This window comes from Leucopleurus acutus, assembly GCF_964270905.1.
Source record: "Leucopleurus acutus genome assembly, chromosome: 18".
Taxonomy (NCBI): Eukaryota; Metazoa; Chordata; class Mammalia; order Artiodactyla; family Delphinidae; genus Leucopleurus; species Leucopleurus acutus.
This window is the reverse complement of record NC_139160.1, coordinates 55,947,937-55,972,172: the sequence shown is the minus strand read 5'-3', so window position 1 is coordinate 55,972,172 and position 24,236 is coordinate 55,947,937.

The following is a 24,236-nucleotide window of genomic DNA, read 5'->3' as shown; positions in this document are numbered from 1 at the left end:
AAAGTTATTTGTAACTTTTATTGAGTCTGAGTTTTTGAGAATAGTGAAATTATGTTGATGATAACAGTGCTGAAACAAGAAAACTATGTTAGGAATGAATCAAATAATAGTCATGTTAGCATAGATAGTAAGCTGTGCAAGTACAAATGATTTTGATGCTAAGTATGATTGTAAGGTGAAACGTCAGAGATCATTTAAAATCTAATATTAAAAACGTGGACAAGCTCAGTAAATCTGAGAACTGAAGAATTAGCATCCCATAGACAATCTTTTGCTGTACTGCCTGTGACAGAATACTGAGGTTATGGATGGTGGTATAACCCAGTTGAGTAATTCTTATGTTCCCATACTCAGGAAAAGGTGTGGCCTCAAAATTATGTAATACGTTGACAAATATGGTTAATGTATATATTCCTTCTTAACATTTTTATTGGAGTATAATTGCTTTTCAAAGGTGTGTTAGTTTCTGCTTTATAACAAAGTGAATCAGTTATACATATATCCCCATATATGTTGCCTCTTGCATCTCCCTTCATCCCACCCTCCTTAGCCCACCCTTCTACCTGGTCACAAGGCAACGAGCTGATCTCCCTGTGCTATGCGACTGCTTCCCACTAGCTATCTATTTTACATTTGGTAGTGTATATATGTCCACATATACACTACCATTCTCTCACTTTGTCCCAGCTTACACTTCTCCCTCCCTGTATCCTCAAGTCCATTCTCTAGCAGGTCTGCATCTTTATTCCCGTCTTGCCCCTAGGTTCTTCATGACCATTTTTTTTTCAGATTCCATATATATGTGTTAGTATATGGTTTTTTTTTTCTCTTTCTGACTTACTTCACTCTGTATGACAGAATCTAGATCCATCCACCTCACTACAGATAACTCAATTTCGTTTCATTTTATGGCTGAGTAATATTCCACTGTATATATGTGCCACGTCTTCTTTATCCATTCATCTGTTGATGGACATTTAGGGTGCTTCCATGTCCTGGCTATTGTAAATAGAGTTGCAGTGAACATTGTGGTACATGACTCTTTCAGAATTATGGTTTTCTCAGGGTATATGCCCAGTAGTGGGACTGCTGGGTTGTATGATAGTTCTATTTTTAGTTTTTTAAGGAACCTCCATACTGTTCTCCATAGTGGCTGTATCAATTTACATTCCCACCAAGAGTGTATGAGGGTCCCCTTTTCTCCACACTCTCTCCAACATTTATTGTTTGTAGACTTTTTGATGATGGCCTTTCTGACCAGGGTGAGATGATATCACCTTGTAGTTTTGATTTGCATTTCTCTAATGATTAGTGATGTTGAGCATTCTTTCATGTGTTTGTTGGCAATCTGTATATCTTCTTTGGAGAAATTTCTATGTAGGTCTTCTGCCCATTTCTGGATTGGGTTGTTTGTTTTATTGATACTGAGCTTCATGAGCTGCTTGTATATTTTGGAGATTAATCCTTTGTCAGTTTCTTCATTGGCAAATATTTTCTCCCATTCTGCAGGCTGTGTTTTCATCTTGTTTATGGTTTCCTTTGCTGTGGAAAAGCTTTTAAGTTTCATTAGGTCCCATTTGTTTATTCTTGTTTTTATTTCCATTTCTCTAGGAGGTGGGACAAAAAGGATCTTGATGTGATTTATGTCATAGAGTGTTCTGCTATGTTTTCCTCTAAGAGTTTTATAGTGTCTGGCCTTACACTGAAGTCTTTAATCCATTTTGAGTTAATTTTTGTGTATGGTGTTACAGAGTGTTCGAATTTCATTCTTTTACATGTAGCTGTCCAGTTTTCCCAGAACCACTTATTGAAGAGGCTGTCTTTTCTCCACTGTATATTCTTGCCTCCTTTATCAAAGATAAGGTGACCATATGTGTGTGGGTTTATCTCTGGGCTTTCTATCCTGTTCCATTGATCTATATTTCTGTTGTTGTGCCAGTACCATACTGTCTTGATTACTGTAGCTTTGTCATATAGTCTGAAGTCAGGGAGCCTGATTCCTCCAGCTCCGTTATTCTTTCTCAAGATTGCTTTGGCTCTTTGGGGTCTTTTGTGTTTCCATACAAATTATGAAATTTTTTGTTCTAGTTCTCTGAAAAATGCCATTGGTAGTTTGAAAAGGATTGCATTGAATCTGTAGATTTCTTTGGGTGGTAGATTCATTTTCACAATGATGATTCTTCCAATCCAAGAACATGGTATATCTCTCCAACTATTTCTATCATCTTTAATATCTTTCATCAGTGTCTTATAATTTTCTGCATATAGGTCTTTTGACTCCTTAGGTAGGTTTATTCCTAGGTATTTTATTCTTTTGGTTGCAATGGTAAATGGGAGTGTTTTCTTAATTTCACTTTCAGATTTTCCGCATTAGTGTATAGGAATGCAAGAGATTTCTGTGCATTAATTTTGTATCCTGCTACTTTACCAAATTCATTGATTAGCTCTAGTAGTTTTCTGCTAGCATCTTTAGGATTCTCTATGTATAGTATCATGTCATCTGCAAACAGTGACAGCTTTACTTCTTCTTTTCTGATTTGGATTCCTTTAATTTCTTTTTCTTCTCTGATTGCTGTGGCTAAAACTTCCAAAACTGTTGAATAATAGTTGTGAGAGTGGGCAACCTTGTCTTGTTCCTGATCTTAGTGGAAATGGTTTCAGTTTTTCACCATTGAGGATGATGTTGGCTGTGGGTTTGTCATATATGGCCTTTATATGTTGAGGTAAGTTCCCTCTATGCTTACTTTAGGTAGGGTTTTTATCATAAATTCATGTTCAATTTTGTCAAAAGCTTTCTCTTCATCTATTGAGATGATCATATGGTTTTTCTCCTTCAATTTGTTAATATGGTGTATCACGTTGATTGATTTGCATATATTGAAGAATTCTTGCATTCCTGGGATAAACCCCACTTGATCATGGTGTATGATCCTTTTAATGTGTCATTGGATTCCGTTTGTTAGTATTTTGTTGAGGATTTTTGCATGTTCTATCACTCAGGGTGATGGTGGCCTCATAGAATGAGTTTGGGAGTGTTCCTCCCTCTGCTATATTTTGGAAGAGTTTGAGAAGGATAGGTGTTAGCTTTTCTATAAATGTTTCATAGAATTTGCCTATGAAGCCATCTGGTCCTGGGCTTTTGTTTGTTGGAAGATTTTTAATCACAGTTTCAACTTCAGTGCTTGTGATTGGTCTGTTCATATTTTCTATTTCTTCCTGGTTCAGTCTCGGCAGTTGTGCATTTCTAAGAATTTGTCCATTTCTTCCAGGTTGTCCATTTTATTGGCATATAGTAGCTTGTAGTAATCTCTCATGATCATTTGAATTTCTGCAGTGTCAGTTTTTACTTCTATTTCATTTCTAATTGTATTGAGTGTTCTCCCTTTCTTTCTTGATGAGTCTGGCTAATGGTTTATCAATTTTGTTTATCTTCTCAAAGAACCAGCTTTTAGTTTTATTGATCTTTGCTATCATTTACTTCATTTCTTTTTCATTTATTTCTGACCTGATCTTAATGATTTCTTTCCTTCTGCTAACTTTGGGGGTTTTTTGTTCTTCTTTCTCTAATTGCTTTAGGTGTAAGGTTAGCTTGTTTATTTGAGATGTTTCTTGTTTCTTAAGGTAAGATTTTATTCCTATAAACTTCCCTCTTAGAACTGCTTTTGCTGCATCCCATAGGTTTTGGGACATCATGTTTTCATTGTCATTTGTTTCTAGGTATTTTTTGATTTTCTCTTTGATTTCTTCAGTGATCTCTTTGTTATTAAGTAGTGTATTGTTTAGCCTCCATGTGTTTGTATTTCTTACAGATTTTTTCTTGTAATTGATATCTAGTCTCATAGCATTGTTGTCACAAAAGATACTTGATATGATTTCAATTTTCTTAAATTTACCAAGGCTTGATTTGTGACCCAAGATATGATCTATCCTGGAGAATGTGCCATGCATACTTGAGAAGAAAGTGTATCCTGTTGTTTTTGGATGGAGTGTCCTATATATATCAATTAAGTCCATCTTATTTAATGTATCATTTAACGCTTGTGTTTCCTTATTTATTTTCATTTTGGATGATCTGTCCATTGGTGAAAGTGGGGTGTTAAATTGCCCTACTATGATTGTGTTACTGTCAATTTCCCCTTTCATAGCTGTTAGTGTTTACCTTATGTATTGAGGTTCTCATATGTTGGGTGCATAAATATTTAAGTTGTTATATCTTTTACTTGGATTGATCCCTTGATCATTCTGCAGTGTCCTTCTTTGTCTCTTGTAACATTCTTTGTTTTAAAGTCTATTTTGTCTGATATGAGAATTGCTACTCCAGCTTTCTTTTGATTTCCATCTGCATGGAATATCTTTTTCCATGCCCTCACTTTCAGTGTGTATGTGTCCCTAGGTCTGAAGTGGGTCTCTTGTAGACAGCATATATATGGCTCTTGTTTTTGTATCCATTCCACCAGTCTATGTCTTTTGGTTGGAGCATTTAATCCATTTATATTTAAGGTAATTATCAATATGTATGTTCCTATTCCCATTTTCTTAATGTTTTGGGTTTGTTATTGTAGGTCTTTTCTTCCTCTTGTGTTTCCTGCCTAGAGAAGTTCCTTTAGCATTTGTTGTAAAGCTGGTTTGTTGGTGCTGAATTCTCTTAGCTTTTGCTTGTCTCTAAAGGTTTTAATTTCTCCGTCAAATCTAAATGAGGTCCTTGCTGGGTAGAGTAATCTTGGTTGTAGGTTTTTCCCTTTCATCACTTTCAATATGTCCTGCCACTCCATTCTGGCTTGCAGAGTTTCTGCTGAAAGTTCAGCTGTTAACCTTATGGGGATTCCCTTGTATGTTATTTTTTGTTTTTCCCTTGCTGCTTTTAATATGTTTTCTTGTATTTAATTTTTGATAGTTTGATTAATATATGTCTTAGAGTGTTTCTACTTGCATTTATCCTGTATGGGATTCTCTTTGCTTCCCGGACTTGATTAACTATTTCCTTTCCCATATTAGGGAAGTTTTCAACTATAATCTCTTCAAATTTTTTCTCAGTCCCTTTCTTTTTCTCTTCTTCTTCTGGGACCCTTATAATTCGAATGTTGGTGCATTTAATATTGTCCCAGTGGTCTCTGAGACTGTCCTCAATTCTTTTCATTCTTTTTCTTTATTCTGCTCTGCAGTAGTTATTTCTACTATTTTATCTTCCAGGTCACTTATCTGTTCTTCTGCCTCAGTTGTTCTGCTATTGATCCCTTCTAGAGAATTTTTAATTTCATTTATTGTGTTGTTCATGATTGTTTGTTTGCTCTTTAGTTCTTCTAGGTCATTGTTAAATGTTTCTTGTATTTTCTCCATTGTATTTCCAAGATTTTGGATCATATTTACTATCATTTTTATGAATTCTTTTTCAGGTAGACTGCCTACTTTCTCTTCGTTTGTTAGGTTTGGTGGGTTTTTACCTTGCTCCTTCATCTGCTGTGTGTTTCTCTGTCTTCTCCTTTTGCCTAACTTACTGTGTTTTGTTCTCCTTTTCACAGGCTGCAGGTTCATAGTTTCTGTTGTTTTTGGTGTCTGTCCCCAGTGGCTAAGGTTGGTTCAGTGGGTTGTGTAGGCTTCCTGGTGGAGGGGACTAGTGCCTGTGTTCTGGTGCATGAGGCTGGATCTTGTCTTTCTAGTGGGCAGGTCCACATCTGGTGGTGTGTTTTGGGGTATCTGTGACCTATTTATGATTTTAGGCAGCCTCTCTGCTAATGGGTGGGGTTGTGTTCCTGGCTTGCTAGCTGTTTGGTATAGGGTGTCCAGCACTGTCGCTTGTTGGTCATTGAGTGGAGCTGGGTCTTGGCGTTAAGATGAAAATCTCTGGGAGATTTTTGCCGTTTGATATTACGTGGAGCTGGGAGGTCTCTTGTGGACCAGTGTCCTGAACTTGGCTCTCCCAGCTCAGAGGCACAACCCTGATGCCTGGCTGGAGCACCAAGAGCCTGTCTTCCACACGGTTCAGTATAAAAGGGAGAAAAAAGTAAAGAAAGAAAGAAAAAGATAAAATAAAATAAAGTTATTAAAATAAAAAGCAAAAAATAATTATTAAAAAACATTTTGAAAGTAATTTTAAAAGAAAGAAAGAAAGAACAACCAAACCAAAAAACAAATCCACCAATGATAACAAGCGCTGAAAGCTATACTAAAAAAGAACAAACAAAAAAACAAACAAAAAAAAACGGACAGACAGAACGCTAGGGAAAATGGTAAAAGCAAAGCTATACAGACAAAATCACACACAGAAGCATATGCATACACATTCACAAAAAGAGAAAAAGGGGGAGAAAACATATGTATCATTGCTCCCAAAGTCCATCTCCTCAATTTGGGATGATTCATTGTCTCTTCATGTCTTCCACAGATGCAGGGTACATCAAGTTGACTGTGGAGCTTTAATCCGCTGCTCCTGGGGCCGCTGGGAGAGATTTCCCTTTCTCTTTGTTTGCACAGCTCCCGGGCTTCAGCTTTGGATTTGGCTCCGCGTGTTAGGTCGCCTGAGGGCGTCTGTTCTTCACTCAGACAGGACGGGGTTAAAGGAGCCGCTGATTCGGGGGCTCTGGGGCACTCAGGCCGGGGGGGGAGGGAGGGGTACGGATGCGGGGCGAGCCTGCGACAGCAGAGACTAGCGTGACGTTGCAGCAGCCTGAGGCGTGCCGTGCGTTCTCCCAGGAAATTTGTCCCTGGATCCTGGGACCCTGGCAGTAGCGGACTGCACAGGCTCCCCGGAAGGGAGGTGTGGGCAGTGACCTGTGCTCGCACACAGGCTTCTTGGTGGCGGCAGCAGCAGCCTTAGCGTCTTATGCCCATCTCTGGGGTACGCGCTTTTAGCCGCGGCTCACGCCCGTCTCTGGAGCTCCTTTAAGCAGCGCTCTTAATCCCCTCTCCTCGCGCACCAGGAAACAAAGAGGGATGAAAAAGTCTCTTGCCTCTTTGGCCACTCCAGACCTTTTCCCGGACTTCCTCCCCGCTAGCCGTGGTGCACTAGTCCCTTCAGGCTGTGATCACGCAGCCAACCCCAGTCCTCTCCCTGCGCTCCGACCAAAGCCTGAGCCTCCGCTCGCGGCCCCACCCGCTGACAAGCCTCTCAGACTGGTGAGTGCCGGTCGGCACCGATCCTCTGTGTGGGAATCTCTCCGCTTTGGCCTCCGCACCCCTATTGCTGCATTCTCTTCTGCAGCTCCAAAGCTTCCCCCCTCCGCCACCTGCAGTCTCCGCCCGGAAGGGGCTTCCTAGTGTGTGGAATCCTTTCCTCCTTCACAGCTCCCTCCCTGAGGTGCAGGTCCCATCCCTATTCTTTTGTCTCTGTTCTTTCTTTTTTCTTTTGCCCTACCCAGGTACGTGGGGAGTTTCTTGCCTTTTGGGAGGTCTGAGGTCTTCTGCCAGCATTCAGTAGGTGTTCTGTAGGAGTTGTTCCACGTGTAGATGTATTTCTGATGTATTTGTGGGGAGGAAGGTGATCTCCCCGTCTCACTCTTCCACCATCTTGAAGCTCCTCTGGTTAATGTATATTTAGAAATGATTGTTATATCCAAAATTATCTTCTGTTAGTCTTTAACAAAATAATTTTTGCCATTTCAAACTCAAAATGGATGAAAGACCTAAATGTAAGGCCAGACACTATAAAACTCTTAGAGGAAAACATAGGCAGAACACTCTATGACATATATCTCAGCAAGATCCTTTTTGACCCACCTCCTAGAGAAATGGAAATAAAAACAAGAATAAACAAATGAGACCTAATGAAACTTTAAAGCTTTTGTACAGCAAAGGAAACCATAAACAAGATGAAAAGCCAACCCTCAGAATGGGAGTAAATATTTGCAAATTAAGCAACTGACACAGGATTAACCTCCAAAATTTATAAGCAGCTCATGGAGCTCAATATCAAAAAAACCAACAACCCATTCCAAAAATGGGCAGAGGACCTAAATAGACATTTCTCCAAAGAAGATACACAGATTGCCAACAAACACATGAAAGAATGCTCAACATCACTAATCATCAGAGAAATGCAAATCAAAACTACAATGAGGTATCACCTCACACCAGTCAGAATGGCCATCATCACAAAATCTACAAAGAGAGGGTGTGGAAAAAAGGGAACCCTCTTGCACTGCTGGTGGGAATGTAAATTGTTACAGCCACTATGGAGAACAGTATGGAGGTTCCTTAAAAAAGTAAAATTAGAACTACCATGACCCAGCAATCCCATTACTGGGCATATACCCTGAGAAAACCATAATTCAAAAAGTCATGTGCCACAGTGTTCATTGCAGCTCTGTTTGCAATAGCCAGGACATGGAAGCACCCTAAGTGTCCATCGACAGATGAATGGATAAAGAAGATGTGGCACATACATACAATGGAATATTACTCGCCATAAATAGAAACGAAATTGAGTTATTTGTAATGAGGTGTATGGACCTAGAGTTTGCCATACAGAGTGAAATAAGTCAGAAAGAGAAAAAATAATACTGTATGCTAACACATATATACGGAATCTAAAAAAAAAAAAAAAAAGTTCTGATGAACCTAGGGGCAGGACAGGAATAACAATGCAGACATAGAGAATGGACTTGAGGACAGGTGGAGGGGGAAGGGTAAGCTGGTACGAAGTGAGAGAGTGGCATGGACATATATACACTACCAAATGTAAAATAGATAGAAGCAGCTGCATAGCACAGGGAGATCAGCTCTGTGCTTTGTGACCACCTAGAGGAGTGGGATAGGGAGGGTGGGAGGGAGATGCAAGAGGAAAGGGATATGGGGATATATGTGTATGTATAGCTGATTCTCTTTGTTATACAGCAGAAACTAACACAACATTGTAAAGCAATTATACTCTAATACAGATGTTATAAAAAACCTAAATTGAAATTGTTTCTTATATTACTGGCAAAAAAAAAAGTCCTTCTTTTAGACAAGTGTTCTTTGGTAAAGCATGCAAAATGAAAGTGTAGCACTGTGATTCTATATCTGATTATTTCATATACGTAAGCATTGTTACCTATAGAGAATATGTAAGGATATTGGAATTAGCCTACCTCTGGTGAAAGAGTGAAAAGTGCAGAATTAACCTTGTCTTAGAACTGGCTTCAAAGACTACATAATTACTAGATTCCTGGGAATGGCATCAACTTGCTTTAAATATAACCATCATTTGACAGTGACTTTAGCAGGTTATATTTCTCAAAATTATACTAAAAGAATTTCACTGTGATTGTTCATCATCAAAGAGATGTTTTATGTGCCAGTAAATCTATCTCCTCTCAAAATCTAACTCATATACCTTAATTCTTACCTTGGTAACAGAGTGCTAATTGCAGAGTAGTTTGAAGTTTAAAATTTAGCACACCTGGACTGAGCTTCGCTTTCAGTGAATGTTTAGACTTTTGTAAAAACTGGATTCTCTGTTCTATAAATGAGGGCATTGATACCTACCTCATAGGGTTGCTGGGACTGTCAAAGGAAATGACTGATGTAAAGTGCCAGGAAGTACTTCGCACATGGTGCAAGTTAAAAAACAAATAACTTTTCCCCCCTCCTGCTTGAAGATGGTTGTATTCTAGAACCAGTTTTTCCCATAAGGAGATTGCGTCTCTCCTAAAACCTTTCATAATCTAGTAAAATGTAGTTTTCAAGGAGTCCCCTCAATGCTGAATTTTTAATTTTCTCTCTGTGAATAACCTCTCTGAGATGTAGTTTGCTTTCTGTACAATCTGGAAAGTAACACCACAAAATGAGTATCTGACAAATATAAACTAGATAACAGCATTATTATTATTAAGTTAGCAACCAGTATAAGACCTTTTTGCCCCTCCCACCACCGTCCTCCCACCCCTCCACACACCCTCTACCACCAGCCCCCCTTTCCCCCACCTCCCCCCACAAAGGAACACATGTACTGCTGTGTATTTTGTTTTAGATTTGAAGGCCAGTGTGAATGTACACATACTATATTTTCAGTTCATAAAAATTTATCATCTGGAGTAAAAAAAGCTCTTTTGCCTACTATTATAAGATTCTCCACCATATCTGAAACTGATGAGCCATTTTGCCTGCTGTGGGTAAAAAGTGTGCAAAACATGATCATCCTACTTCCTTTTGGTAAATTATTTATAACTCAAACATTTGCTGAAATCAAACCATCCATTTGTGGGTCAAATGTGATTGACTTAACTCTCACATTGAATGATGTACATTTCAACACCTACACAAGATGTCTCATAGTTTTTGGAGTGGTGGGGCTACATTTATTGTCTTGGTTAATATATCTATGTCTTTGTATCACCCTGAATTAACTCAGGGTTTGAATCATCTAGTGATTCCATGAATGAAGCTTGGAGTTTCCAGTTGCAAAACTCCACAGCTTTTCCTGATTCCATCCACACATGCCAACATTCCTCTTACCGAAACTTTGACCATATTTCCAGCATTCCTGAAGTCGTGGGGAGACTGGGAGATGAGGTGGGGGGAGGAGAGGGAGACAACTCTTTTATGGCTGAATCACTCAGCAAACAACTTAAATTTCAATAATTTACAAATCCATTTCTAAAAGTCTTTTGTACTACTCCCCAGTGCACAAAGTGAGTGTTCCAGAAACTTGCCACTTTAATGTTTTCTCTTTACCTCCCAGTAACTGTAGTTCTTCTCACTCTAGAGTGAAGAGGAATTAGCACTCTGTTACTCCACCTCCCAGTTTCAGCTCTGGGTCCATTTTTGTGTGAACTAAAACCATTAAGGTGCTCAGTTAAACAAAATACCTGTCTATTCCTTTAAAAACATCCTGCTTACTTAGAAGGCTGCTTTAGTTTTAAATAGAAATTTCTTTTATAATATTTATTATTGCATTGAGTATTCCAATGTCATTATTCTTATAGTGTTCCCTGATTTTGAATCCAAGTGTTAGGTAACCTATATTTTAATAATAATATATAGAATATGTTGCAGTGTCTATTATCATAGATTTATTTTGGATGAAGGTGCTTCTCTTAAATTATAATATATTAATAAATTGGCTTCTCAAAGAGTGAACATAAAGTAATTCCCTTACTGATCTTTTTCTTTAATTTGTTTTGGAGAGTTTGAAGGATAGTGCAACATGATGAATAGTGACTGAACTAAGCCTGAATAAAATGATGAAGAAAATATTTAAAAATTTCAATCTTAACAACCAGCATTAAAATAGGACACACACCATTTTATGTTGAGCAGAGTTAAAGCCAAGATTCTTTTGGAAGTCTGCACAACGCTATGTATTGAACAAAGCAAGGAAGTCAAAGGACATCACGTTTTATTTATAAGCTAAAAAAAAAAGAAGAATCAACACTCAGAATTTTTATTCTTTAATTCCTTCCAAATAGGGAAAATTTACTCTAGTATATTTTCTCATTTTTGTACTTTGTTATGAAAAATTTAAATGTATATTTGGATATAAGAATGATTTAATTGCTCAAAATAGAGGAACTAAACAAACTTTTGTATTTCTAGGTCTTATTATCACCTTCAGTAATGACAACTACATAAGGGAAAGTAGTATTGATATAATAATAGTTGCTAATATATAACATTTTTTCTATGGTAGACAATGTTATATTTTAATAAATATTAACTATTTCTCAGGAGCACTTTATGATCTATGAGAAATTATTCTTCATTTTTATAAATGAATAAGCTAAAGAGATAAGTAAATTACTCAGGCTCTCTGACTCCTGTATCCATGTTTATCAGTATTTTTGACAATCTCTCCACATCCTCATAAATATTTGAATCTGGCTATTCAGGAGATAGATGACGGTGGTTTAGACTCAATTGGTAGCAGTGGATAGCATAAGAAGGGGGATCCTGGATATTTTCTAAAGGTGGAGCTGACAAGTTTTGCTGATGGGTAAATACGGTGTATGAGAGAAAGAGAAAAGTCAATAAGGACTCCAAGTTTTTGTCCTCCACAACTGAAATTTTGAAGTTCCAATGAACTGACATGGATAAGACTCTAAAGGAGCAATTTTTAGGGAGATCATTTGAAATTTGGTTTTGACTATATTTAACATATTTATTAGACATTTAGGTGGCAATGTCTAATAGATAGCTGGATATAAGTATCTATATTTCACAAGAGATGTAAAAATTTAGGATGTTTCAGTTTACAAATTATATCTGTAAATTCAGTTTACAAATTATATTAAGAGAGACTGTATAAGACCTTCAAAGCAGTGAATGTAACTAGAGAAGAGAAAGGACTTCTGCTTAGAATAAGAAAGATCTAGTTAATCTGGGTAAACTCTATTGGTGAGGACAACTGGAAAAGCTGGTCAAATTACTAAAAAATCTACTTAAAGTTTCTAAAAGGTAATGGTATATTAATAGTAAAATGTTGCCAGACAAGTGTCTCAGAAATAGGCAGAAACCTAGAAAGGTAAGCTTAGTATTTGAAAATATTTTTTTAGGGCTATCCACCAATTCAGGAAGAGGTGCTGAAAGGCAAAGAACATGAGCAGCGTTTTTGACAGCCTTTCAGGACTGAAAAAAATGGCTAAGTTCTGCCATTGAGAAGCAACTAGTAATTCTCCACATTTTGAGTTAATATCCCAAAAACCTCTTTTCTAAGAGTTAGGGTGAATGAGAAGTAGACTTGCCCTCACAGAGTGTGAAGCCAAATTTTCAAGACTCTCATCCCAAAGGTGAGTGAGATACCAGATTGCTGGTATCCATTTTGAATTCCAGAAGCCAAAGTAAAATCTCTTTAGAAGAAAATAACTGTATTTTAGACTTTAAATTTCATTTACACTATCAAATGTCACTTACAACTCCTGGCACTTAATAAAAAATAACTGGACACTAGACACATAAAGAAGTTAAAACCCACAAATGAAAAGCAAGAGAAAATAGATGATAAAGGTAAACCAAAGTAATCCTGGACATCTTATCAGACAAAGATTTTAAAATAAGTTTGAATAATATGTGTACAGAGATGTAAGAAAATGGTCAAATTTTTATCAGGGAAATGAAAGTCATAAGAAAGAATCACATGATCATTTTAGAACTGAAAAAATAAAGTAGCCTAAATTAAGAAATCAATAGAGAAGTTTTGCAGATGATTGATAAGAAAGCCACATCTAGTTACATGATTCAACTATTGAAGACTGAAAGAAGCAAAATAGAAATTTTTATAAGTAGAAAGAAAAAAAATGACTCAAAGTTACTGTTTTCCTTCAAAGCAGTAACATAGAGGCTTGTACTATTTTCTCAACCCAAATGAAAGCCAAAAAAGCAATAAGACTGATGACTTTAAAATACTGAAACATAATAACTCAGCTTAAAGTTCTCTCCCCAGCAAAAATATCCTTCAAGAAAGAAGGGGAAATCCTAGATACTTCCAGACAATCAAATCTGAGGAAATTTATTACTAACATATTTATATTAAATGCTATATTTAAGGTTGTCTTCAGGCAAAAAAGAAAATTATCCTAAAGGAAACAGAAGATATACTAAAAAAAAACAATGAAATGGTAAACACAAAGGTACATATAAATGAATAATGTTGTATAAAACAATTTGGTATTACTGTGTTTAATACATATCTAATATATATTTATATATCTACGTCTATATATACATGCCTATATATACATACATATATTGCACTATAAGACTAGCATATAATTAAAGAAGTAAAGAGTGTCCCAAGATTTTTGCACTGCACAGGAAGATGTAAAATCTTGGTTGCTTATTGTAACTGTTTAATCCTTGAAAGAAAAGTAAAAGATTATATAACTCTTAGGCTAATAGAAGGGACTAGCTTTTAAAAAATAAAAATAAAAGTAAGGCAGAAATGCAGAGAAAAAGGAACGTGCAAGGCAGGAAAAATAGGAAACAAATGTTATAAGGGTAGATTTAATCTCCAATATATCAGTACTTACATTCAATGTAAATGAACTAAATGGTGCCATTAATGGACAAAACATGTTAGACTGGATTTTTAAAAAAACATTATGTTATCTTTATAAATGGGAGATTCAAGAGAGATCTAGAAGGTAAATAATAGAAAAGATAGAGCACCACCACAGTTAGAGGAAATGCCTGTATCTATGTTCTAGTTAAAATCATTTGCTTTTGCCACTATTCTTGTCTTTTCGTCTCTCGGCATGGAAATCTGCAAGTGTTTAAGGCTTCAGTTTAATCTTTACCGCCATAGAATTAGTTATGACACTGTCTGAGGGGGTGTGAGCTTCACCTGAATTTGAAGACCATGAGGAACAGCAAATGTTATTTTCACCCATCCCCTTCCTCAGCCTGGCTGACAGTTCCAGTCCAGCTCTTGAAGCCATCCACTATCAACTTTTTTGTGGCCTAGCAATATAAACAAGTCTGCTTGCAAGTTTAAAGTTCTAATATTTCATTATCTTCTTCACGTTTGCTTCTCTATAGAAAGAATCTTAAGAAAGCGCTTAATGTGAGAAGAGGAAGAAAAGGATAAAGAAAAAGTAAGGGATGGGGTGTTCAGTGAGAAAAACAAAAGGAAAAGGAGATAGGAAGATTGGGAATAGAGAACAAGGAAATATTGAGAGCAAAATTATTCAACTGTGAAGAATCTATATTTTGAAATAAAATTATAGTGGGTTGTACATGGGATAGTGTTTCATGAGGGAATTATTTTCTGGCATTTCTTGAGAAATTTATTTTTTTGTTTTTTTGGTTACCAAATACTGGAAACAAATTAGTTGAGAAATTAGGAGAACAGTAAAATAATTGTAATTCTTCTGTGATAACAAAGGCATTTGTGATTCCAAGAAACTCACTAATTTCAAGTAAGATCAGGACATGTTCATGTGCAATGCTGAAAGGTCAAGGTTGACATTTCCAGGACCCAGTACAGGAGAATGTGGAAGAGAAGTGGTCCTGCATTGATGGCAGCTGGGTTCAGGGGTGGTTGTGGCTAGATGTCCATTTTCTTGAAAATGAAATAAATATTACTAAGTCATTATATATTATATACTTTATGCAGATCCTGTGAGTAGTGTCCCATGAAGTATCAACATTTAGTACCCAAATAAGTTCTTAATTTGGCAAATCTGACCCATATATCTATGAGTACTGTCAATCTTTCTAGGAGATATGGAATGTTTTCATGATTAACTTCTCTCCAATAATGTTTGCTGGCATTTTCCACTGTAAGAGTATTAATTATAGGCTTTAGTTCTTTGTAAAAATATTATTAAGCAATACTTTATGAATAATTTTAAAGATATTCACAATTTTAATTTAATAAATTTATTTAATAATTTTAAAAATATAAAGATTGCTTAAAGCATTTAAGAATAACTTTTGGGGCTTCCCTGGTGGTGCAGTGGTTGAGAGTCCACCTGCCGATGCAGGGGACACGGATTCATGCCCCGGTCCGGGAAGATCCCACATGCCGCAGAGCGGCTGGGCCCGTGAGCCATGGCCGCTGAGCCTGCGCGTCCGGAGCCTGTGCTCCGCAACGGGGGAGGCCACAACAGTGATAGGCCCGCGTACCGCAAAAAAAAAAAAAAAAAAAAAAAAGAATAACTTTTGATTTCAGGAATTCCAATTTTTGTGTGTGAATCAGGAATTTGAAAACATTAAATGCAACATCATGAAATGAGACATTCCTATGAGAAAGGAAAGCAGAAAATTTGGTGAAATTTACCCAAAACAAGCTTATCTATATTGGCCAGGTTTTGAAGTGAGAAAAACAAAAGAGATGTAAATATATATTATCTAACATGGATATAATAGATTTTAAAGGCCCAGGAAACATGAAAGTGTTTCTGAGAAAAGTGTAGGAATGTAAGAATCCAGAGTATGAAATGAAACATAAACATCAGTTGCATGCGTTTTCAGTCAGCCAAACAGCAAATTGTTCATCATTATAGCAAAATAAAAAGGTGCAAAAAGAGAAACCACTCCAAGGATGATATATTCTCACTTATCAACGATACCTATTGGCGTCAGGGTTATAGGAATACCCCACTTGCCCTGATGGTGCTGTGGTCATCACTGGGAGAACTTTTGGGGCATTACTGATATTTTGCTAGATTATAAATATCAGGTCTGAAATGATTTTTTTTTTTTTTTTTTTTTTTTTTTTTTTTTTGCGGTACACGGGCCTCTCACTGTTGCGGAGCACAGGCTCCGGACGCACAGGCTCAGCGGCCATGGCTCACGGGCCCAGCCGCTCCGCGTTATGTGGGATTCTCCCGTACCGGGGCATGAACCCGCGTCCCCTGCATCGGCAGGCGGACTCTCAACCACTGCGCCACCAGGGAAGCCCCGGAAATGATTTTAATGGACCAGATCTTTGGGGAAGTTTTTTCTTGCACAATAGAATATTTGGAATTCTTCTAAAACATGTAGAGAATTCTGAGATTTGCACCGAGTACTCCACGTTTCAGAGCTTAATATATTTCCCTTTCCTAGAAAACCATTGTGCAGAATGATCACGATAACCATCTCTCTCCTATTTATTTACTTATTTTCTTAACACCACATATTTTTTAATCATTAAGCAAGCTTTAATTGTGCATTTGTAATATAGCTGACACTGTACAATATAATTAAAATGTGATTCCAGCCTCCAAGAAATTCAGGTTATTGAACTAGCAACAAATGTTTCACTCATTATCATCATTAACATTTTGTTAGGTCCATCTAATATCTACTATTTATTTAGCACTACATATGTGTTAAGTATTCAGCTAAATATATTGCATATAGTATCTCAACCAACACCTCTGCAGCAGCTAATGTGACATATTTTTGGAGCTCAAAATTTTGAGCTCCGAGTAATTAGCTCACAGTTAAAGAGCTATAGATTGATGAATCATGGGTTAAGCCCAGAGCTAACTGTTTTCGATGTTTGAACTCTTGAGCACCATAGTAAACCCACTGTATACCTAGGCAATCTAATAGGTGCTTTGGGAACACTTAATTGGAGTGATATACTTTGCTTGAAATAAAAGGTACCAGGAAGGCTCTCCAGTGATATGACATTTAACTTGTGCTTAAAGAATGTATAGCACATAGTCATTCGCTCAATGAACAAGTAAGGGTAACACATTCAAAACAGATGACTCTACATGATCAGAGAATTAAACCTCATTATTTTTATGGTAAATTTCCAATGTGAAAATATGTATTAACCTACTTACCTAGGGAAAATTTTATAGGTCATTGGATATGAAATAAGTGTGCTGTATCATATGAAATTTATTGGCTATAGTGAGCCTCGCACATTGCATTTTACCTTAGTGGTGATTAATAAATAGTAGATTATTTATTTGATTTTATGATATTGTAATAATGTTTATCATTCCTGTTCAAAATAACCTTCTGCATTTATTGCATTTTTAGAAAGAATTGTTATTATAGATCAGAACATTTTGATTAATAGCACTGATAAGGCAAATAAAGTTATTTTATTACAGGAACCAGACACAAGCACAAGCCAAATAAATTCTGAATAGCCATCAATGTAATCATACTAAAGGCATTCTCATCTTCTTTGACTTATTTTAGTATCAATTCATTTAACATTGATGGACAATAACATGGAGTAATGATGACAAGATCGTTAATAAGTTGCTGACTCTTATTTCACTAACTTCCTTTGATCTTAGATGGGAGGACTCACTTTTAAAACTGTCATTTCCACTAGAGATTAACCTATATATTTAATGCAAATTCAATGAACATCTCACTGTGATTTTTTTTTTCTATGTTAGAATAAATTGATTCTGAGTTTCATCTAGAAGAGATGTGTAATAGTAAAGTATGATTTGTACAAGAAAAGCAGTGAGGAGAAACATGGTTGCCTTGCCATATGTGTGAATATCCCATAAACCCTAATAATTTAAAAAACAAATGCTGCTGTGCAACCATAGATAAAGAAAGAAATAAAATGGAATAATATTTGAACTAATATTTATTTATTATCTACTATGTGTCTGTCATTTTCAAGATTACTGAGCAGGGAGCAAAACAAGCCAATGAACTACATAGTAATATTGGAATTTCAAATTAGTAGAGGGGGATTATTATAAGCTAAGAAGTTGATTATTATAAGCTAAAAAGTTGTAGGAAAAGTAAACTTAGATCGTTACCATACACACACACACACACACACACACACACACACACACACACACTCTCTCTCTCTCTCTCTCTCTCATACTCAGTTCAACTGTGCTATTGTGTAACCTAAAAGAAAACTATAAACTATTACAAGAAGAAAGTCTAGGAGAGCTTTTTAGGACATCGTGTGGTAATAAGATTTATTTAAATATGATATGGTACTAAAATTGTTAAAGTATAATAACTATTTCATGTAAATGGACACTACTAAGTTAAAAAAAAAGACAAACTGGGAAAATATTGGCCGTGGATATTTTGGGCATATCATTGAAAGGCAAAAAACACAGATGTATTAGTTATCTATTGCTGTATAATAAAACACCTCAAAAAATAGTAGCTTAAAACAGGAATAATCAGGAATGAGTTGGGAATTCAGGTGTGGTTTATTCAAGTAGTGCTAGCTTAAGGTCTCTCATGAGATTGTCATCAGATGGTTGTTTGTGGCTAGGGTCATCAAAAGTCTTCTTTATTCACATGTCTAGTGGACTAGACTGTAGAAATCGGAAGTGCAGGAGCTAGAATTGCTGTGCTTCTGCAGACATCACTCTATCTCTAGCTAAACAGTCTCTCCAGCTTAGTAGCATCACAGTAGCAAAACTTCTTATAAGCAGGCTCAGGGTTCCAAAAGCAGATGAGCCCAGAGAACAATCCAGCAACCCAACTCTGTCAACTTTATGACTTAGCTTTGAAAATCACATTATTCCTACCAAATTTTGTTGGTCAGAGAGGGCAGAAGCCCCACCCCAGATTCAAGGGTAGGAAATATGGGACCCATCTCTTAATGGGAGGAGTGTGAGTCACATGGCAAAAAGAATATCTGGAAAATACATTCTGCCACAGGAGAGTAACTTACAAATGATAAAGTATATATACATAAATATGCATGAAATCATTCCATTGTAAATGTTTGAGAATATTCATTGTATTAATGATTGTAATTATATAATAGGAAATAATATTTTTCTTTGTTAGGGGATTGGTTAAATAAAATACAGTATATCCCTACCATTAAATCTCATAGCCATTAAAAGTATGATATAAATTAATATTTAAAACAGTGGAAAGAGAATTCATGAAATGGTGAAAGAAATGTAGTTTACAAACTAGAATGTATGATAAATAGACATTTATAAAAATGAATACCCCAACAGATTAACATAAATTTTTCTGTATATATAAACATTTTGCAAGGAAAAACACTACTATAATAAAAGCAATTATCAAAATAATGATCCAAGTTTTATCTAGTAATAGTCTAGGGAATGCAGAGGGGAAATTGACAAAATGGACTATAATAATAATGCCAGATTCCGGAGGGATAGTCTATGTTTTCCCTCTTAATAAAAAATAAGAAAACTGAATTGCAAAAATTTTAGTAAGTGTACAGTTGTGAGATTCACAGCTAAACCTGTCTTCTTTTACTCAGCATTCCTTTGGTATATTGGGCTTCAAAATTGCTTTCCAGTTCAGAAATCAAACTTTTTTCGATGCTCTCTGTGTACAATTCACTGAGAAGGCTCATGAAAAGACGTAAGTGTCTTCTTTCTGACCCAGACTGAATAGGAATATATAAGGGAGACATTATTTCTAAAAAGCTATATTTCTGCATTTGAATGTGTGGCATTTTGGTTATTGCTAAGTAGCACATTTATTGATAATAAATCTTCCTGCTTTGTATTAGAAAACATAAATATAAATGTGTTATACATCAGACAGTGAGTGGAAAGAACACTGGGCAGAGTGACCTGGGTTCTACTCTGGATGAGGAATGTCTCCTGCCACATCAGTAAACAAAGGATGTTGCTGCCCTCAAGCCATCAGCCAATGCAGTCACCCAACCTGTGCACCCTGAGGGAATTCAGTATGGAGAAAAGTGGGATACTGGCCCTAGATAGTTAGGGTGCTTATCAAAGGAGTGATTTCAATGAGCCCAGTCTCTTGTATCTTCCCATATACAGAAAGGCACTAAATTCATTAACTTTAGATGTTTGGTTTTCCTTAATTGTCATCTTTTGATATTCCAACTACCTGGGGTTTGTTTTCGTTTTTGTTTTGTTTTGTTTTTTTACAAAAACTCCTATATACCCTGGCTCCTCTCTTACCTCTTTGGAACAGTCCCTCAGAGGTATCTGAGAGGCTGTCTCCTGGGCTTAAGTCCTCAGCATGTCCACCAAATAAAACATAATTCTCAACTTTTAGGTTATGCATTTTTTTCAGTCGACACTATCCTGGTTCTCTTTATTGCATGTCTTCAAGCATGTTATAACATCATTTGAGCCTGTTGTTACCTCATCTAAAAAATAAATAATTCACTTAATTTTTAATGTCTTTTTGGTACTGAAACAGTTCCAATTTTCTCTTTCTCCTTAATAATAGATTTATTAATCAGTCCATAGACTGATTGGCTTATAAACAACAGAAATTTATTTCTCACAGTTTGCAGGCTGAGACGTCCAAGATCAGGGTGCTTGCATGATCTTATTCTGGTGAGAGACATTTTCTGGTTTTCAGACTGGCAACTTCTGTTCTTATCTTCACTTGGCAGAAAACAAGCAAGGAATGCTCTGGAATCCCTTTTATCAGAACACCAATCCCATTCTCCACTCTCATGACCTAATTACCTCCCCAAATCTCTGCCACATAATACCATCATATTAGGAACTAGAATTTTAGCATAAGAATTTAGGGGAGAGAAGCACAGACATTCAGTCCATTGCATGCATAAACAATGGAACTGTAGACCTTCATCAATTTCTTCTTCTCTATATGGTGACAGAGGCTCTCAGACATGAAAACACATCAAAGTACAATTAGTTTTATGGAAAACACCTGAGACCTGGAAGAACCAGATGTGTGAAAGACTTGGAAGCCTCTCTGTGGATACTCTTGAACTTACTTCTTCCTTTGAGGAATTAATTTTCCAATACCCAGAATTCTTTAGGGAAAGAATAGATTTAGAGTGATGCTGACACATTCAATATACTTACAAGAGTTACTCTACAACACAGATATTTTTGAATAAGTGCAAAAAAACCCCTGGTAATTTATACTTAATCAATTTTTAATATGCAGAAAAGGACTAAGTGAAAATGTCCAATAATGGTAAAAAGAGTGAATGAAGATTAAATTTTAATTACTTTGGGAAACAAACTTTTCAGACACTTAGGTGGTATGTATTTCCATGCAATTTGCATTGCATTAATATGATTAAACTGAATGTGAAAGTAGTTAAAAGGTAAAACAGATGCTAAAAAAAAGTGTACTTTTGCAATGAGTCAAAATGTGATGAAGTAACTAATATTATGTATTTAGAATCTGAAGTGTAGAAGAATGTGCTACCACAAAATGCCTCTTTGACAAAAGGATTATTTTATGCTGATTATTTTGAGAAGCAACAGAAACAGGGGAAGCTCTGAAAACAGAACAGAAGTCGTCCTTTTGTAAGGGAAATTTATAAAGGAAATCTCCATTTGTAAAGGATTTTTCCTTCTCTGTACCAGGAAGAGACAAGTTTTATCAAAGGAAAAGGCACTAAGATAAATCTGTATAACAAGCCTTACCCTCTTTACCATGCTTTCCCTGATAACCTCCTCATAACTGACCTCCCTCTAATCCCTTTCTTCTATTATCTTTAGCAAAATACAGTTTTTAAGCCAGAGTTCCAAGCCACCTCAGAGAGTTACTCATTCTTCCCTGTGTATCTCCCACGTGTGCATAACTGTTTGTTTTTCTTTTGTTAATCTGTATTTTATTACAGAGGTCTTAACCTAGAACTCAGAAGATAAAGGAAAAATTATTTTTGCTTCCCTAAGAAACCATATGTGGATTTAAATGCATCCCTACCATGACTTCTCATGTGTTGCCCTATTGCTTTCATCTTTTCCCATTCATCATTTTCCTCAAATTCCTCTTATGAAAGTCATTAAATGCATCTAATCACCAGCTCTTACTATTATTTCTCATTCTATTTTTAGATTATTTGAATTTATCTTCCTTGCCTTGTATATCAATGCACCGCTGCCTTCTCTGATTATTTATTTTTGAATATTTTTCATGATTCTGGTTCTTAACAATATGGGCAGTCTGCATTACTCTTGATTTTAAATGGTTAATGAATGAAACTCTGTGCTGAGGAAGAAAGAATAACAGAAGATGTTATAACATCTTAACTGTATTTCTGTCTTCAACTTACATGTCAATTGGAAAATTGCTATTTCTTGTTTTAAAGAGGCAAATTCAAACACTGCATTTCCACACCACAGAAAAAAATGTGAAGTAAAACCCAGCTCATGTGTAACACAGAAAAAGCAAACAAGTTGAACAGAATATACAGCAAAATGCTTCAGGGGACAGGAAAAGAAGCAGAAGCTATTCATAGGTATTGAGTAACTAGCAGCTGAGATTTTGTAGGTGATATTAGAGGTAATGAAAGTACCTCCAATATCACCTACAAAATACATCTTAGGGATGCTATTAGTAAGAAAAAGTCCCTGCTGCTATTTAATGTTTAGCATATATAAAACACAGTGGCTGAGAATTTTCTATTTTTCCCCAAATAGACTACATCAGAACAAAGATACCAAAAAGTATCAGTAGAATTTTGTCAAGGAGAACTCAGAAAAAATAGTCTTTATTATAACTTCCTAAAATTTTTCACTGCTAGTTTATGAGTAAAATATTGATTATTAATACAAGAATCTCCATTTATATATAATTTGTGGTTTGCTTTTTGTGTATGTATATATGGTATTAAATTAGACTGACTTTGCATATACATTTGTTTCTTTCATTCTACAGTGTAGAATCAGTGATTCTAATGAAAAGTCTTTCTTGTCTACATAAAGCCCAAGATAAAGAATTTTGTTTTTTTAAGTGGATGGTATCTGACGACACTGAGTGGTCATCTCTAAGTAAGACAGCTGCCCCCTTGAATGATGATCCAAAGAGGCTTATTTGATTTAGTTTTTTTTTACATTGTATATTACCATTTAATATCCAACTATCCTTAGACACCTCTATATATTTCTCTTTTGAAATGTCCCCCCAATCCCAGAACTATGCAAATGGCTTCCAAATATCTAGCTGAAACCTACCTGATGAGCTTTAGATTCATACTTCCAGTTATTTGATCAGCATCATCCATTGTTTTTTCCCACTGGTACTTCAAACTCAATAAACACAGAACATCATCTTTCCCAGGAGATATGTGACTTTACTCTTCTAAATTTATCTTGGTAGACAATGATTCTCACAGTTACCTGAGAGCAGTTATCAAGACCTAGCACAGAAGGCATATTTTCCCTGTAGACTTCTCTGTTACCTGTAATTGGAAAAAAAACAAAAAACAAAAAACTCTTCCTCGTCTGATAGAAATGTACCTGGCATTTGCTCATGACATTTTTCTTTTTAATCCAGTAGATGTATTTGTGTATTTGTCTCATGATTGAGGTTAGGGGCTTGTTTTATTATACTGGTACACAACTCAGAGACTTTATATTGGCAATCTTTTCTGAATATATTTTGAATGAGTGGTAAATGAATGAATTGTATGTTATGTGAAAGAAAAAAATACTGGTAATATTCCTAACAAATCAATTATATATTTTTATTCATACATATTTTAAATCCTTTTTAGTCTATGCATATTTTTAGTTTTTTGAAACTTATAGAAAAACAAATTTGACCTATGTTAAATTCTATGTCTAGGAATTAAGATTGGATGAGGATACACTTGTTGATTCAATTAATGTCTTCATAGTTTTAGAGATTCTAGTCCTACCACAATGCTTTCATCTTTCTAGATCTGAGTGCTGATTTTTAAAATACACTTTATGCATACTTATGCCACGTCTTCATTTTAAATCATTTAGTATGCTCTTTCTCAGGTTTTTTCTAACTACCTACTCTATATAAAATAATTTGATATAACGTTGCACGCTAAACTAAGCATTATCAGTTCACTGCCACTGTGATTTTACATATGGCAAAATGGTGTGTGATTTTGCTTCCAAAGATCTTTGCATGATGGCCAAGATTTTCTTGATTTATTAGAACGAACACGG